Here is a 19,570-nt window from a genome sequence, read left to right on the forward strand (position 1 = left end):
GAAGCCTCCACCTCCGGGGAGTTTCTAAACTCATGAGGAAAGGAGTTGCTGCTGGACGGCTACAAATTTTCCATGTCCAAGTAGGATGCCATTACAGTTGAATTCACAGCTCTTATTTGCTTGGGGTGACAAAGAAACCATACTTGGCCAAGAACTGGACTCAGACACTTGGCATTTAAATCATATAAGCAAGTGCAGAGAGATGTATTAATAAATGTTCCCAGCCAATGACATACAGATAATTCTATGTGTACACATACAAGACAGACACTTTAATGGACTGTATTCCTGACCTCTTGATAGCTCTTTTCTTTCACTCATCAGAGCAAAAAAATAACCTTTTATGTGTCTCAATCAGTTAACATATATATAACATATATCTCTATATATGTAAACATAAATATGTGTTCTTGTTATGTCTGTATGTAGATATGTTTGTTATACGTACATATACACAAAATATAAATATATACAAACATATTTTGGCACAGAATATGATTTAGGTATTAAAAAAAAAGCCCAATTCTTTCAGATTATAGATGCAAACACTCCTATTTTCTTCAAAATTATCAAAATATAAATACAATTATTTGCCTTTCCCATAAAACCTGGTGGTGGAATGCCCACATTGGAAATTGGGAAGTTTTGTGCTACTACTACAAAGAGTTACTGAGATGTCAGAAGACATTAAACAAAGTTGAAGAAACAGAACAAAGATTTTGATTATTTCATAGTTGACATAAACAGATAAAACATTAAAAATAAACTGTGTTACCTTATGTTCAATGAAATACATGTGATCTACTGGAAGTATGAATAACAGCTTGAACATATTGAATATGTAATAGTTCACTAGATTTCTGCTTATAATAGAGACCTTCAAGGCTGAATTTTTTTTGCTTTGATGTGTATAAACTTGAAATGGCAATCAGTTTTCTGGCAAATCTATAAAAAACTCTTCAGAATCATTCCTGAATGTTTTAAAAACTATTAAAAAAGAGGTTTGGTTTAAAAATTATCTGTGTCATTGCCTATTTAATTTTCATTCTTAAAGTTGATTTTTCAGCAACAGAAAGATGCAGAAAGTCTTATAATCAGATGCAATGAGATTTTAGTCCTTGTCAACTATAGCAGTATACTTAAAGCAAAGATTCTCTGCTTCCCTCCATGAAAAGCTTAAATATACAAATCTGTGAACTGCAAATGAAATGAAAAAAAAAAAAGAAAAAAGATAGAGAACTGAGAAAATTATTGAGAGCCTCCCCAGCATTACACACGGTAGATGTGGGTCGCAGCCGTGGAAATGATGGCAAATAGATTAATGTTTTAGACCTACATATTTTTCTAAAATACCCAACAGCAGCAAGATTTTGGATTAGATTCTCCACAACTTGTAATTGCAATGACTGCAAGAAGACACAATATATTTTTCATAAACTCCTAAATTATTGAGGAGAAACAAGACATTGCCAGAGCATTATAATTCTCTTGGAACCAAGGGGGCAAATTTTAAAATTGCATCTTCCATCCGAAGCAATGCATGTATGATTGATGAGAAAGCACAATTGTTTCATTTTGTATTTTGTAAAATTTCACATAAGGGTGCTAGAATTTCAAAATACTTTGACCACTGCCATAATTTAAATTCACCTGTGATCTTCATATTTTTCTAAGCTCAAAGAGCACACACAGTTGCAATCTGAAACAAACAGGTATGCAAATAAATGGAAAAGCAGGAAACTTGTGGGATTTTAGGAAGCTCTATGATACTCAAAAGCTGCTGAAATTGTTTTTGAACATGGCACCTCTGCCTATAAAATGGCCTTGTTAAATGGCAGCTACCTACATAATAAAAGCACAAAATAAAAGTTTTCTCAGACAGCTATGAAAAAAAAAATCAAATAATGAGTTGCATCTCTGTGAACTAAAGCAACGTTTCTAAAGGAGAATGAAAACAGGAATTCATTTTTACAGGCAAATATCTTTCATATGACTCTATCATACGTCAAATAACCTAAATGATGCTGGATTCTCTATACAAATTCATGTAGTATTGATATTTTTCTTTTTTATCATATACAAAATCTTCACTTGAACTTTCAAATTATACTCCTTAAGCCTGGATTCAGGCAAATGTCTCATACTGAGGTGAGGAATGAAGTAAATGCTTAACAAGAAGCACCTTCTGAAGCATTGCTTTTAGTAGGACACCAAGACTTCTTTACGTTTGAATACCATCTTGAATCACGGTCAAATTACAAAACACAGGTAGTACCTTATTTCTTTGAAATTAATAGCATTATGTGCTGAATATAAAACTTTGCTATTATTAGTTGTTGATTGGTTTTGGTAATTTTTATTGTAGTCTTTGTTTTTCAGCAAAGGGTTTAAGTAAAGAGTGTTGAAATACACTAAATAGGGAATTAGAAAAAAAAAAAAAACACTAATGGAATAAGATTACTAAAGTGTAATTTTGCCCCAGTATACTTGTCTACCAAACCACTGTGTTTCCAGAAGGAAATCAAGCCTTGAAAGATATCTATTATCTAATTGTCAACGGGAATATCATGGAGAATATGAGCATGAGCTGACCTACTTGAATGTGCTAGGGTCTCTCAACACAGACATGGCGTTCATTGTCCTTTATATGACTGCTCTGAAATTAAAACAGCTACTGTTTTGTCCATTGTTGGTTTGAAATGTCAACTTGTTTCTCTCCTCCTTGAAGTCCCACTCGTGTCCTTGCTACCTTGCCCAAAGTCACCAAAACCTTGGTTTTAAGAGAATCCTGGTGGTATATTAGCACAGGGGAGAATGATTAATCAGCAACAATTCTTCCTGAAAACAAGGACCCTGACACATGGGCTTTGGGTAGTGCAAGATATACTGTGCTATGTTACTAATTCCTTGGGTGTATCCTGGTTTTGTCTAGGACAGAACTACTTCTCCTTTCAGTAAATTTTCCTTTTATTAAGTTTGTTCAAAGTAACTGCACTTTCTGAAGTTGGCTACATTTTTTCAGGCAATATCTGCTCTTAGAATTGATAACACTCGATGTTTATAGTTGTTACCAAAGTGGCAGTAGGAATGATATACAGAAAGGCCCATATTTATACCTATCCTTATAGAAACCGATGTCACTGCTAGATCTCTGATGTTCCATAAATGAAGGGATGTATAAGGATCGCACCTGAGGGGAGGAGTTGACAGGACAAGTGACAAAAATTGACCAACAAAGTGCTCCATCCTGTCACATCATTCTCAGTTTTAAGCTGAGGGACTGCAGGGGGTCATGCTCTCGTCTTCTATGGCTGGCATCCCGGAGGAACTCTGCCCATTCATTTGTCTCCGATCCCCATCTGTGCACTCCTGAATCTTGTTCCCAGCTGCTGCTTTGCCTGGTCCAGGACTTGCCAGCACCTGCCCTGCAGCATCCATGATCACTCAATATTGGTTTTGTATAAATTTCGTTATTTCTACTATTATTATTAGCAGTATTACTAGTAATAGTATTATTATACTATTTTTTAATTGTTAATGTTTTATTGAAACTAGTTGTTTTGTTTTGTTTTGTTTATTTCAGCCCATAAGTCTCTCTCCCTTTTCTCTTTTCCCCAGAAGGGAAAGGGTTAACAGACAGCATCTGTTCATTTAATTGCCAGCCCAGCCTTAAATAGTGACAGGGTGTTACTACCAGTGCCCTGAAGAACTACAGAAGCTTTGAGTACTGACCAGCTAATGAGTTTCTTGAACGTATCTCATCATACAGACCTACAGACCCACCATGAGTACTGCTGGCCAAACCCTTCCCTCAGGGCTAGATGGTTGGCTTTTACACAGTGCTTCGGAACACAAAAGCCAAATTAGATCCTCTTCAGTGCCACCAAGAGAACTCACCTACAAATTTTGGACTTAATATACTGAGCAAGTTATTGGGAAACCCAACATTAATAAGGGACAAGAGTGAATGCATAAGAGCACGTAAGTCAGAAGACATTGGTAAAACAGTGTGGTGCTTCACTTCAGGTGCTAAGCATGAAAATAGCTTATTATGAGAGAAATGTCCCTTTAACAGAATACAATGACAGAATGGATTGAAGGCATACATCCAGATTGTATCTTATGCAGTGTATTTTTTTTTTTTAATTATAAAGATTTTAAAAGATAGGTCCTGTCTGCAGTCAACTCAAAGGAATTATTCTGATAGAAGAAAGCTCCCACCTGGCTTAAAGCCATCACAGCAGTAGCAAACTGAGGGTGGTTTCTAGGAAATGAGTGAAGATGAAGCACTCTGGGAATAAGTGAGAAATCCTTCCTTCATTGTAACCCATCCCTACAGAATCCAGTGTGTGCTGTCAGTTAGTTGAGTAAGTCAGCACAGCTCTGAGGCTGGACTAGTGCCCAACCACTGAAATGCAACCCAGCTCACTGAGCATCCTCTGGCCTCCCTCACCTGTGGACAAAGTCACACTCAAAAGAAGAGAGAGCCAAACCCTTGCTTGGTGTGACTGTTTTAAGTATTGTGGAAGAAGAAAATCCTCAATTAGAAGAAAAAAAAAAAAAAAAAGAAAAAAGAAAAATAGTTATGTGAAAGTTCAGTTCTTTACAAAGACACTGCAGCAATAAATGCAATAATCTCAAAACAGGACAGTATTTGGTACAACTAACCTCAGCGCATAAACAACTATGCTCAAAGTTAATATCACTAAGTTAAACAGTCATGAATAAAATATTTTTATGTAAGTGGGCAGACCAATATATTATTTTGCAATTGGTCTGTACTAAGCCTGATGCCTTTTACAAGAAAACACAAGAATAGCTATAGCATAGCACAGGACTTAGTATAAATATCTATCTATGCCATCAATTTGGAACATGAGATCTCGATGCCATAGGTGCTAGGTTCCTAGTTTAAAAAAATTAGTATAGTATCTTCTTCACATTAGACTTAGTAGGCTTTATTAATCTTTATGTGGCACTATGAAGTACTTTGATTTAAAACATTTGAAAAATAAAAGGCATGATTCATGTTTGCTAACCTAGGAATCCAAAACACTGACATCCAAGGCTCGTTTGTCATTCCAATCTTCCTTTATTACAAATAGAAAGAAATGCAACTCCTGCAGAGGGCAATTAATTTCCTTTCAAGACAGGTCACACGAAGCACCCTTTCGAAGTTACTAGGTTCCTTCTCGAAGCTATAAAGATTAGCTTTGACTCACAGGTCTGATGTTAAGGTGTCTAAAGACAAGCAAGTACTGCCGTTTGAATGACAGTTTTGTAGGTAAGAGGATTAAGGAAAATTAGACAACTGTTCTGTAGGCAACTTGGATTTGGTTTTATTTATGGTCAAAAGTTGTTCTGTAGCGTATCTGCTAGATAGTTAAAGCCACCAGAGGGAATTTGTGTGTTTTTAGTGGTGTTGCAGGTACAAATGTACTATAGAACACACCAAATTTGAAAAACAAATTCACCATGCTAGCATAAACAAGTTCAAGGCTTTGATGCCTCTCTAATTGCTTTAAGTGATTATCATCAAAACTGAAAGGCAAACATCTCTCCAAACCTAAAACAAATTGTTGTCAGTATAAGCAAAACACAAATGGGATATTCTAGCTATTTTCCACTGGAAGATAGGCAGGCCGCATGTAGCAGTCAGTGCTGGAGCGTAACAGAAGGATTTATTTTGAAGTGTTTTGATAATAACAAACATTTCCACATGAACAGAGATTAAAACAACCATGTCATCACTGAAAGATAATTTCTGTTGTTATTATGTATTCAGTAGACTAAGGTACATTGTGGAGATGGCAATGTTGAGAGCATTTAAAGAGAATCTGTGCTTGCTTTCCCTTGCTCTGCAGCTGCAGCGTGTTCTCTCTGGAAGAGAGACATCTTGCACTTGCAGAAGGCAGAATGTGAGCACACAGAACTGCATGTTCTTCTTTTACAGGAGTCCAGTTGAGACTCCCATTTCCCTTGGCACAGCTACAAGTCGTATTTCAGCTACTCAATCCAACCACAAACTTTTAATAATTCCAAGAACAACAGGTTATTTGAATTATCTTGTCATAGTCATCTAGTTATTGTTATGATGTCTGCATCAACACAATGAAGCTCAATAGCACCTCAAAATACCTTGGAAGAAAACAGATGTCTACTTTTTGTCTCCTCTGACATTTTTTGTTTAGCTGGTTTTAGTTTTGGGGTTTTTTTATACTGCTAGGGTGAGATTCATCTTGCCTTATTTAGCTGTGTGAAATCCAACAACAATCAGCAACAATAAATACCTGATTCCTCCCACTCTGTGTCACGTATATAAATTAGATTGATTAGTTTGTCCACTAGAGGTTTCTGTCTCTCTCCAGTGACTACACAAGGAACACAGAAAGTTGGTTTACAAGTGGCAATCAGATTTGTGGTGGCTAGGTGAAATGAGCCTGACCTTTGGTACAAAAATCCCTTCTTAGAGCTTTTCAAGATTTGTCAGCAAAAATGTTTTTGACATAAATGACTATACGTAAAGGTATTGGGGGTAATCTTAAATCAGACACAATATGATACTCTGTCTTTGACTACAATCCTGTCATTCATTCCTCCACTTAAGAAGTAAATTGGCCTGTCCTACATTTTGTAATGAAAATGATAGTAGCAAATCAATGCATGAACTAAAACATTTATTTGAAAATACAAACTAAAGTATATCAATTTTTAGAAGGAAAAAAAAATAAATACAGAAGAGAATGCAATTTTCATTGGGAGTAAATTTGGTGCTCTGTCTTCTTAGTTCAGTACTCTCAGGTCTGACAGCAAACTGCTAATTTGCTAAAGACATCTGTATGCTAGGTAATACTATAGTTTTCATCTTCAAAATAGAATCCTTTAGTATTCTTCCCCTGATTTAGGGCAATATACAGGGAATACAGGAAAACATGTGTCCATTAAGCTAATGAACACAGGACTGCATTGATTTTCCTAGGACTGCTAACATCCTGTGATGTGAGTGGGTATTTTCATTAAATGATGAGAAATTTAAATTCTCAGTTCATCCAGCATGGAGTCTACTGCAGGAAGGTCCTGACTCTCAGAAGGCCGAGGCCTTGCCAACTTTCCACCATACTCTTTGGTCTAGATACTGAGTTATATTAATGCTCCTTTAATGCTTTATGACCCAGGTTAATAATAATCTCCACCTCACTGAGAAAATTGTTGACTTTTTGACAGCTGCTGCCTCTCTCTGACAGACAAGAACCAGTCACCTGAGCAGAAAAGCGACAAATGTTTTAGGTAGTTATTGACAGTTTGCATAAGACTATATGTTTTGAAGAATCCTGTGTAAGGAAATGGTATTGCAGAGGTGGTAGCTGGCAAACTCCCAGAGCCGTACACCCAACAGGCGGTTGTAAATTCATGCTACTTAAAGATTGTTTCAAATCTAGCACAAGAGCTTGGTGTGTGTGCATGTTTATGCATGGGGTTTTTTTAGTTTTGGGGTTTGTTTGGGGTTTTTTTGGTTGGTTGCTTGGGTTTGTTTTGGTTTAGTTTGTTTGTTTGTTTGGGTGTTTTTGTTTTTGTTTTAATATGCATTTTAGCCTGATTATAGTAACCATTTGTCCTGGATCTCACTACTGACCCCTGTGCTTATTTAACCTTTACACTGTACTAGCACAGCCTCCTCTGCACAGCTGGGATTCAGCAAACCTAGCTGAAGAAGATGGGTTTCTTTTCTTGGGTCTTGCCGCATAGTTAGCAAAAAGAGGCACCTCTGGAGGATGCTTGTTCTGCTATAACGGAGATTAAAAAATACAGACCATGGTTCACCCTATGCTTATGCCTTTCTCTTTCCACAAAAGGAAGAGAGACACTACAGGTTCAACTCAATAGCTGACAAATAGGTACTTCATGTCAGTTCAGGGTATCGGGCACAGCCACAAAAGTCTGGCCTGTATGCTACAAGACCTATAGGAGACTAGTGTCCTTCTAGAGTGGCTCCACTCTATCAGGGAAGGTATCAGGGAAGATACCTTAAGCCAACTGGACTCAACCTTGCAAGACTAACTGGCAAGAGGACATGAAGACCCTAGTATCTGTTTTTCCAGCATGGCCTTAGGTGTGAATGCAGATGGCATGAGCTTTACAATTCTCTGAATCAAGGAAAGAAGTATTTTTGGTCCTTAAAAGTGGTATCAATAGGAATCACTTAAACAAAATCTTGCATGTCAGGCAAATACTAATGGAAAACCAGCATGTGCTGAGCTAGGAGTGGAAAAGCTCAGGGGCATCACCACAGGGTTGGATGCTCAATGATTGTCCATACACCACCAGTGAATGGGTGCCTTTGCCTTTTGGGGAAAGGCTGCTTGCTCCTCAAGAGCTTTGAATGACATATGGAAAATATCTCCAGAATAATCTCATAACCTCTGCTTTAGTAAAGCCCAGTGGAAAATCTTTCTCCATTTACTGTACCCCTCTCTATCTATTGCATAATATACTGGATAACATCATCATAACATTTGAATGGTTGATCTGACAGGAACAGGTATACAAGAAGCTTTTCATATTATTGTATTGAGCAGAGGCTCAGTGACAAAGAAACTGCAGAAGCTGTCATAGATTTCAGAGGTTAGGTCTGACTGGTTCATACTCTTAAACATATATAAAATTCACTCAAATTTGAGGAAGTTTTCCTGTCTGCCTTCAGCCCACACTCACTGAAAAATAGCTTAGCTGTAAAAAAAGGTATTTTTTTTATCCAAGGATTTTTTCAGTTTGTGTCTTACACCAGTCACTATTTAAATTAGAAATAAGTGGTTGTAAAAAAGTGAAAGAAGTACTTGGAGAATTCAAACCAAAATAGAAGTTTGAAGGGAATTAAAACAAACAAACAAACACACACACCTCTAAGAAAAACCTGCTTTAATAAATAGTTTTAATTTATTTGTTACTTTTGTCTGTGTGACAAACTAAAAACATTTCATTTATTTGAAAACTTCGCTGTGCAAAGCAATTATGTCTAATTTCCAGGTGTTTCTCATTTAAGAGTTTCAAATTCTATTTGACTGAAAGCTAACGCACCTATGAGAGATTTCTGCATGGGTATCTGTCACAAAAAGATTTAATTTGCCTAGCCTTTCTTTGTGTTCATTATGCAAAACTATCATAATGAATATGTATTAAGTCAGGTGAATTTGTTTTGCAGCAACAAATCTCAGTGAGAATGAGCACCCTGGTACCTGTTGCTGGTGTTATACTAATGTTATGCTACACTACTTAAAGTAGACAAGTAAGAGCAAGTCTGTCTTATCTTCCTCAGTGGATTCAGGGCTTCTAAAACAGATGGTTCCTAGAATTTTGTTTGTTGTCGCAAAACATGGTGATGGAAGATTGATTTACACACACAAAGTTGTATCTTCAGCCTGTTTTTAGTAATTTAAAGTATTATATTTTATAAAGTAACGAGAATATAAACCAACACAACTTAAATCGGAACAGAAAAGGTAATGGTAAATCTGACACTCATAAAGCCATTAAATGTGTGAATACAACAATGCTTCCTCTATTTTTATCTGCTTTTTCTTGAAACAGGTTATAACAGCCTTTTCTTCCCACTTCCATGCTGCCTTCTGTAAGACAAGTCATAATTTTTCAAAAGAAATTCAGCCCCTTTTAGCACTGATTACCAGAATCACCAGAGACAGGCAGAGACGTTACACAGGATTTTCCCTGTTGTTTTTCCACCTCACTCCAGTGAACCACATCCAGAAAAATGTGGCAGATTAAACACTCTGCTGGCACAGACACAGGTCTCAGGTGTTGGGAGGAGCAGTCATGCTCAATTTACTTGTCATCTAAGTGAGGCAATATACACACACATAAGAAGGTGAAAGCTAATCCCTTTATAGTTTTATTTACATGTGCTTTCCAATATATACTTTGTGGGCTCTCCACACTGCAGTAATGCAAATCCTCTGTCACCAAGAGTGGAGCCACATCGCTTGGGACCCAATATTTTCAGCAGGCACGCTCAGAAAGATAAGCAAAATCATACCAGATCTGTAGTGACCTCGACTGACTTAAATTTCAACTAGCAGCATTTGGCTCTAAATAAGATGAGATAAGAAGAAATGGAATTTCTTTCTGGAGCTATTTTAAGGGCAACAACTGCTATATATACAGTCAGAATAAGTGGCTGAAGTTGAATTTAAAAGACAGACATATTTTTGTTTTGCTGTTTCCAAATAGTTTCATCTGTTCTGAAGTCTGAACAACAGAAGAAAAGGAAGGAAAGCTACAGTAAATAACTCCAGCCTTCTGCAAGCAAAACCAAGGTTTTTCAGTATAGAAGGTGACACCAAATGAAAAACAAGCTGTGTCATGAGAGTGTCAGCTGTTTGGATATTCAAAGAAAAAGCCTATTTCAGAGTCTTTCCTGAAAAAGGGGTGCAAACTCACATCTGTTTTAAGTCCAGAATTTCTGCTATTCTAAGACAGATCTAAAGCAGTCCTGCTCTGGTGCTTGGCTTCTCTGACCATAGGTAAAACTCCTGTTTATATGAATGAGGTTAAATTATAGAAAAGTCTGTATGATTGTATAGATAATCTTGCTAAGCTATCCAGGTCTGGACTTTGAGGAAAGTACTGTGAACACTAAAATGTGCTATGTCACTGCTGTATAACTAAATTTGAAATTTCAAGAAGATTGGATTTAAAGGTGCTGTAATGTTGGTATTTAGTCTAGTGTGTAAGACTTAAAATGAAATATTCCCCATTATGTCTATACTGTATGCCAGAGGAAGTCTATATGTGGACTGATTCTTATAAAAATAAGTATGTATTCCTCAGATTAAACCAAGGTGCAATTTGTGTTTAATCATCTTTCATTCATTTTTTGAGGATTACCCATTCTCTGAAAGAAGTCTGACCGCAAACTGAAAAACATTTTTATTTACTGTCACCTAAAAAGTGATGTAGTGTTGGAAGAGCCATCTCATGAAGCATGAATAGACAAATATAAATTTTGGTTGCCATGCTAACAGGAAATCACTCTAGTCCAGTAAAACAAAAGTGCATAAATGATATTTTCCTGTAAAAACGGGGAAATATTCCATTAAAACTGCAGGTTTTGCCAATGGCAGTTCTGCCGTTTTGTAGAGTGTAATTTTCTCTCAGCGTTTAAGCCTCCAGAGCATCAGCTGCTTCTTTCCAACAGGACTACGGATTCTGTCAAATTGCCACAACACTCGGGATCTCGCAAGCGTATAACCCAACGCAGGGATGAACCCCACCAGCCACTTGATGTACTCTTTGGGCCGTCCCACGGCTCGTTTCAGGGTGCCCTCCTCCCTTCTCCCTGCGCTTCGCAGTGCTCCAGGTCCCCCAGGATGCTTCCTGGCAGGACCTGTGCCTTCCCAGGAGGGTCCCTGCACCAGCGGGCGGCGGGGTCCCCTCGGGTGGACCGTGGGGACACCCCTGCTATGCCCCGGCTCCCCGCCAGCACCCCGCGCCGGGGCGGCTCTCCCTGCCACACGTGTGCGCCGCAGCCCCCATGTGTGACATGTAAAGTCCCGCTGCTACGCTGCCGAGGTGCCCTCAGACCCGTCCAGCAGCTGCGTGTGCGAGAGAGGCCCGGGGAGGGTCCTACCTGCGGCCAACCTCGGTTTTTCCCGAGGCGGATGGGAGATGCGAAGCATCCTCCCTCGCTGCGCCGCCGGGGATCGGTCGGTCCCCTGCCCGCTCCCTCCCCTGGTCCCCCGGGCGTTCCGCTGTCCTGCAGGTGTCACACTTCACCCAGCCACCGAGGGATGCCGCTTCCCACGGCAGCGGCTGCCAGGGAAAAAAAACACGTTTATTATGTACAAGAGAAAGGTATTTTAATGCTCCTCTAGGCTCTGACCAAGGAGGTGCACAATGTCGCTTTACGCTTGTGTCGGCGCAAAAGTTACCTCAAACCATCCTAAGGACTTTTTTTTTTTTTTTTTTTTTTTTTGGAGGCACAGGAAGATAATCAAAGATTCAGAAAGAGAATATATGAAACTTGACGAGAACTTACTTGGTTTAGGTGCGTCCGTTGACAGCCGGCATCTTCCTTCAACAGTTTTAACATGTCACATTTTCCCATGGAAGTAGTACCCCTTTCAACCCTTTTTGTAAATTAAATTCCTTTAAAAGATGTTTTATGTCACTGGCTCACGTCCATTTCAGCCACTTTTACCCATTTTTACTTTATTTTCTTCATCTTTGCACACGTGCACACACTGTCGCTTACACGCCCACGAGTTAGCGGGTGTCCATCACCTCCAGCCGGGGGGACCGCGCCTGCCGCCGGGCTCCGGTGCAACAGATGAGAGGCTGATTCTTCCCCGGCTGCTTAGAGCGGCATCTCCTTATTCCCTCGAGGAGTGTCATTCTGGCTGTAAAAAGTAACAGCTCCTTCCGATGCGACGGTTCCCTGCAGAGCGCAGGCTGCGCACCATGGAGAGGGAGGAAAGACACGGAAATAAAGGCGAAAAGAGCACAGAGGGGCAAAAACTGGGGTTTTCCGTCCTTGCCGATGCGCTCTCTCGTCGGCGGGCAGCAAGGTTTGCCTCAGCGGGCCCCCTCCCGCCGCCCTCCGCTCGGCCTGCCGCCGCCGCCCCCGCCACGCTGCCCTGGCCGCCCCCCGCGGCCGCGCCGCTCCCCTCGCCCGCCGCCCCCTGCGCGCCGCGGCTGTACCGGCGCTGCCCGCCTGCGCCCCCCCGCGGCCGCGCCGCTCACTGCGCCTCCGCGTTGGGCTCCGCGGGGCTGCGCTCACTGCTCCGGCCCGCTGGGGGGGCGGCCCCCGCTCACGCTGCCTCTTCGCGAGTGTTTCGTTGTTCAGTGTTCACCCAAGTGTCTCCCCGGGGAAGAGCGGGGGAGCAAGAAGACACCCACTGAGAGATGCAGTCGGGCTCGTAGGTGAGCCGAGAACATGCACCGCACGGGACTGCTCAAATGCAAATATACCAACGAGCAGTGGTCGACTCCAGAGAAAGTTTGCTAGCGCGTCTGCAGCTGGGAAAGACCTAAGCTGCTCCATGCAGTCGCAGAAGGGGCTTTGTGAGTCCAGCTCCGCGGAAGCCTCTCCCGGTGCGCTTCGAGCCCACAGCCGAGATTTAGTCTCAGTAGCTTTCGCGATGCTCCTTCCCGAGGAGCCGCAAAGGCTCTGACCACGCCGCCAAACAAGGGCTGAGTCTGGGCTGGTCCTGGGTGAGCCCACCGTCCAGCGGGATAGGTCCCTGCCCTCATGCTGCCCCAGCTGCGCCCGGTGCACCTGAGCCAGGACGGCCTGGACGTCAACGGGAGGCTGAGCGGGACCGAGCCGCAGCCAGGATTCATTATAGAAGAGCGGAGGGAATAAGGCTCAACACCGTTTCCTCACTTTTCCCTAAAAAGTCAGGACAGAACTTAAATGCACGAGCTTAGAAATTTTAAGAAAAAAAGCGCAACGTGCAGAGACAGATGCTAGAAGGCACGAAAAGACAGCCAGGTGTCCTCCTTTCTCTCTTTTTTTTTTTTTTTTTGAGACCCCTTTGGGGTCGGCCCCCTGTTGAGGTGTGGACATAGTGCAGGCAGGGAGCTTAGGGCTGAGCGACGATCCTCTCCAGCCTCCATTCCTGCCTGCACCGTCCCGCTGAGAGGCTGACTCCTGCCTGAAACCACAGGGCAGCACGCCACCGCTTTCTGATTTTGCCCGTCACGCTGGGTGAATAGCTTCCACTTCGGGTTCCCGTGGAGGCTGGGGGAGAAGAGGGGAGGTGAAATGAGCCCGGGGCAGCGCAGGGAAGGAGCCACCAGCCGCGGCCGAGCCCCGGAGGAGCGCCCTGGGGCGCGGAGGCAGCGCGGCCACCCGCAGCCCCTGTGGAGGGTGGAGATGTGCTGAAAATGCAAAGCGGGAGGGTACCCGTCGTGATGAGCTTCACCCGTGTCTCTGGAAGAGATCTGAGAGCACTGAGTCGTGAAGCGCTTGACGGAGCAGACGAGCCTGAAAATGCCGCTACAGCAAATGCTGAGGAACTGCCAGCTGCACCGCTCTCGATGGCAGCTATTTGTACAGGCAGCAGGCCTCCATGGGCAGCCGAGAAAAAGGAAGCGGGGATGCAGCTACTTTGCATTAAGTGCAGCAGGAGCTGAGCGGTGAAACTGCCAGATTGATTCTGCTCTGGGACTTCCACGGTTGCAGCATCGAGCCTCTGCATCAGACTGCTGTGTGAACCACTGGCATATGTATTTTAGACATGTCCCAAATTAGTTACTGTTAAGATTTCGGCAGAAGCACAGTGGCTTTGGGGAGCTGCTCAGAAAACAGCCAATGCCACTGAGCAGTGCACAACACAGGCATGCTGTAACAGGGCTCTGTGTAATTCTTCCTAAGAGATGTTAGTTGAACTCGGGAGATCAACTCATGTTGATCAATTACAGATCAAATGCCAAAATCAGCTGTTTCAGGAAGCTGAGGCAGTCATTCTAGTACACACACATATGTGTATGCTTACGTATGTATATACACACACACATATCCATAGATGCACACCCACACAAAGGCAAGGACAGAGAATTGGGTAAGTAGAGGTACCCTAGGGCAAACACAGCCTGAGCCTTCAATGAAGTATGGAAAAGGCTACGCCACTAGATTGCATTAGAATTGTTAGTGTGAGCTGATCTACTTATCACTGGAGTATTTGTACCCCTTGTGCATGCTATCAGCACTACTGAGATTGCACTGTCTTACTACAGACTGGAAGTGCAGACAATACTTACTTTCAGAGGTATTTGATGTTGACTTCCCAGAACAGAGACTGCTTTTTTCCCCATAAGTTTCCTTACTAGGTCTTGAGAAGCCAAGTTCTGTTTTGAGTATAGTATTTAATTTTTCATTAACAAATACCTCTATAATTAACAGTATTTCCTTTGGGGTTTTATGTGTATCATTGTGACATTTCTTCTTTTCAGGGGTGAATGTAACATGTCACTATCAGTGTGCTTTACTTTTTCTGTAATTTTACATATGATAACCCATTAACACTCCTGCGGGTCTTGCCAATGCTTATAATTCCCATTAAACTAATGTTCAGATAAAATTTCTGTGGTATTATACAGGTGAAAATGAAGTAAATAGAATTTTATCTCTGATTGAGAACAGTGGGGTCCAGATCTTTTCAACGTTTCTAGTCTATGCTAGTATATTTTACTCCTAGCACATAGCTAGCTGCCAAATGTTTCTCAGCAGTAAGTACTGTGGCAGTGAGAGAGAGATATAGGGAGAAAATTAAACATTCTGTAAAAGCCATATCACATACTGAGGTTTTAGAGGTTGCATGGTAACAGCATGACTGGGCCTTCCATTAGTCTGCTCACAGTGTCACCACCGAATTAGGTTCCCCTTGGGACTTTCTCCACTTCTACCCCCATGTTACACAGTTCTCCTCAGAACACCTACTGATACATGCCCAGCAGCTGACCATTTGCAGTTCGGCTAAATCTTGTCTATCCAAAACACCAAGCAGACCGCGTTTTTTTGCCTTTTCTCTGCAGTTTCTGCAAATATCACTAGGATGTAGCACTTGTTTTATTTCATGAAACACTACAAACAGAAAAACAGTGACTAAAGGCAGCTTGAAAAATAAACTGGAGCATTTAGAAAATACTAATTGATTTGGCCTTCTAATAGCACTGAGTACAGTTAAAAACATATGCAGCAGGTGTAAATCAGTGTAACATTACCAAAATCAGTGAAGTCGACTCAGCTTACATGGAGACATGGCTCATTATCTTTATTTTTAAGAGAAAAGAAAAAGCAATGCAGAAATTTTAAACAGATTTCCTCGGTCAGTACTATGTAAAAGGTACCATAATATTGCTATGTCTCAGCATCTTTTCTTTTTGTATTAATGACAGCTTTTCTTACTAGTAACATGCAGGTTTAAAGGATTATGAAATTTTCAATAAGATGGAGATTTACATGCATTAGAAAGGAATTTGGAACAATTATTTAAAATAATCTATTTAGTCAATTAATTCAAACGTGGATTTCATTAATTTTAATTTTAGTATCTATTATTTTCATGTATATTTAAATATGCTTCAACCGAACTATTACTCATTAGCAATGATGCAAAATGTGAAATTACACAGTACAATAGTACCTCTTGTTGCAGCTTAGAATTTTTTCTATGTTTGTTTTAGAGACTACATTGTTACCAAGAATAAGGATTACCAGTTTTTCTCTGTATTAATCTAATTTATGAAATCTGTAACAAGTTAATTCCATTAGTTCTATTGTTACAGGCCACACACTTCTCCCAGCCAGAACGTTTTGCAAGCAGTAAATTGTTCTTGCCAGTCCACACCAGGCATTCCATACTATGAAATCTTTCCTTCCGCATAACTCAGTGTATTGCCATTTATGTACTTAAATGTCAATAATAAAAACTCAGGTTTCCAAGACTTGAGAAAAAGAGTTTGCTTTTATTGAATGACAGAATAACATGAGGGATTTGTGAAAGAAGGGGGGAAATAAACAACAGAAATCTTTCATTTTTAATGAAACATTTATTGGCAGAGAAATTGTTCTTTTGAAAGTTTTGAGGGGGAAAAGGGTCATTAGAAAAATGAGAGATGGGAACACGCACCGGGAAGGAGCAGTGGGAGAGACATTGATCCAGAGGAATGAATAAGTAGTTACATTTTGCTTAAAGCAGGCAAGTAATGACCTCAGCTCTGGGACCCTTAGTCTCTTTTTCTGTGTCAGGTCAGCTAGAATCTTGAACTATATTTCTTTTTTCCTTTTCCAGTTTGTTTTCATTAAAAAGAAAATAAAATAGATGGGGCTGAACACAAACTTTCAATACCAAATTTTGGCATTTGGTCAGCTTTAGTTTCAGATAATGATAAACATGACAAGCAGGTTGTTATATGACTTACTCAAGACTTCCAAGTTATTCACATGACACCATGCTTGGGTTTTGTATTTTAATAAAGGGAAGCAGATCCCTTAGCTTTATCGGCCGTTAAACTGCTATTTAATTTTATCTTTGCATCTTACCTTACAAGTATGCAGAATTCTAGGTATACTTCCCATTTTATTACTATAAAAATTTCAATAATTCATATTCTTAGCAGACAGCAAACAAACTTCCTTTACCTACCTACATTTGTTAGTTCTTCAGAATTCACATCTGTTATTTTTACTGCCATGCTACAAACTCTTTCTTCTCCTAGCCAGAGTTTTTGAATGATTTAAGTTTATTTTTCTTACATGAGAGGGTGGAAATTGGTGCACTAAGGTTCACTGCTTTATTTTGCAATTTTTTAATGAATAGTATAATGGCATCCTTTAAATTTTTGGTGTTTTTCAAAGCCATTTAGTTTTTGTCCTCCATGATTATTTTCAGATGTCAGTGCTTCCCAGTAAACACATTCTTTCAGAATACCCAGCTGCTACGTTTTTGAGATTTTTTCTAGCACAGTCTCACAAGTGTAGGGGTTTTAGGAAGGCACAGGTTTAACAGGTCAAACCCAGTGCTCGAATGGGATTCAGCTCCCGACTAGAGCCATCTAAATGTAGGTGTACTGCTGAGTGTCTTAAGGTCCTTTTAGAGTAGATGGAAATCTATTCAAGACCGTCATAGTAACTTAGAGAAAAGAGCAGCTTTGCAGATGGGTTTTGGCTTCAGGATTAATTGGATGGCCTCTGGGCACTCTACTGAAGGGGAAAACACAAATGCAGAGGTGCTATTTGAAGTTCTCGAGACTATCTAAGACACCTGCAGAAGGTAAGCAGATAGGATTTGTCATGTCTTGCCTTGACAATGGATTTGTCTTGTAGGTGACCTGTACCCTTTTGGGGTTGGGCCAGGCACTCTGTGGCATCTCACAGGGCATTGGACACACATGCACCTGTATCCACAGTAGATCCCTTTTGGCTCTAATAGGAACTCAGACTTCTATCTCACATGTACACACCAGCAACGTAGACACACAAAATCACATGTTTGAATCATGGTCTTAACAATTGCGCTGTGAAAGCATTAAGACAGCAATAGCAAAGCAAGGTTTGTTGAAGAAGAGTAGAAGGTAAACCTAAGCAATGATCTCTCTCATTTTCTGAAAGAGCTGAGACATTTACCTGTGTTTATAAGGGCAGTGATGTGGCAAAAGATCCAAAATCTTAGAAACAAACAGAATCTTTCAATTAGGAGATAAAGGGAAACAGGAGACAGAATTCCAGGGCAACTAGCCAGACATTTTAGGTATCTATAAGAGTATGTGGAATAAACAGAAAGAACGAGATGTCTTGCTACACAAACAAAGCTATAACTTAATTGGCAAGACAGAGACTTTGTGGGATAAATCAAAGGATTGGAGTGCCGATGTAAAAGGGTACAGGCTGTTCCGGAAAGAAAGGCTGGGAAAAAGAGAAGGCAACATTACATTACCAAGAACGTGTTTACAATCTACTAAAAGAGAAGGCAGATACATCAAAGTCTCTAGGGGAAGGAAAAACAGTTTCAAAAGAGTGGTCTACCTCAAATCAGTTTGGGAGAAGAGGTGGTTGAACATCTTAAACATGTGCTAAAGCATATTAAGAAAAAAGAAAAGAAGAAGAAAGAGACTTTTCTTTGAATTGTTGAGATGTGGTTTTACATCCTCAATATGTAGAGTGTGCAACTAGATTTTATCTGTCTTAATGGGGCAGAACAGCTGAAAATGTAAAGGTGGAGGCCTCTGAGATCTGATAAAAGTGAGTTTGAAATAATAGGAATGAGAACAGCAGAAAATACCACTTTGAAAAAAAGAAGGCAGTGACAAGCTTAGACATCTGATAGGAAAAGTCTGGAGGTTTTAATGGAACATATGCACAGAGAGTCAAACATAAGAAGCTGTTGCAAAAAAAAAAAAAAAAGCAATTGTTGCAAGAAAGCTATATGTATTAGCAGAATTGTAACACATGAGAAATCATTGGTTTGCTCTAGCTGAGCAGCCCTTTGCATCAACTTTGGACCTCATGTTTGGCAGTGGTGTAAAAAAAATCCCTGCAGGGAGCCTAGAGGTCAGCATCATGGATAATAAGATAATGTGTGATTTCATAAATGTTTCAACTGGGCTTATTCTACCTGAGAAAAGATACCTTTAAGTTACAGTTATGTAGTTTGTAGTTGTGCAAGAGGCAGTTCTAAAGAGAGAGCTAACATATTCACCAGAAGTAGAAGAAGTAATCAATTTTTTGACTGAGCAGGGAAAACCTAAACTATACATAAGTAGGATGTTTCTAACTATAAAAAAGAGTTTAATACTGTAAGATTTCACATGAGAAAGTTGTGGAATCCACATCTTTGAAACATGTGAACCTTTTTCTCGGAGTAGCGTTTTTCCTGTTTCAGTATTCACTAAGTGACTGTAATGAGACTTTTTTTTTCTCCAAAAATTAGTGTACCCCTTTTTATAGATGATATTTTGGCAAACTGAGTTTTCATGCTTTTTAGAAAGACATGCAGCCAATCTGTTTGCACTCCGATGCTGTTTGAACAGCGTGATTCAACTTTGGAAACATATG

The 19,570-nt window shown here is 40.4% G+C and overlaps 1 protein-coding gene across 2 annotated transcripts in view; it reads right to left on the reverse strand.

Annotated features, from left to right (window-relative positions):
* Nucleotides 1-12,614, reverse strand: part of TRPC4 (transient receptor potential cation channel subfamily C member 4) — a 152,189-nt gene extending 139,575 nt beyond the window's left edge. The window contains exon 1 of one of the 2 annotated variants that reach the window (XM_005501865.4): nucleotides 12,050-12,614. The gene's annotated coding sequence lies outside the window, so the exon portion shown is untranslated. Of the gene's footprint in view, nucleotides 1-11,641; nucleotides 11,781-12,049 lie in introns of those variants that run through there. The other variant, XM_065052368.1, reaches the window with a different exon arrangement.
* Between the last annotated feature and the right edge of the window lie 6,956 nt (nucleotides 12,615-19,570).

This window comes from Columba livia, chromosome 1 (genome assembly GCF_036013475.1).
Source record: "Columba livia isolate bColLiv1 breed racing homer chromosome 1, bColLiv1.pat.W.v2, whole genome shotgun sequence".
NCBI classification, from domain to species: Eukaryota; Metazoa; Chordata; class Aves; order Columbiformes; family Columbidae; genus Columba; species Columba livia.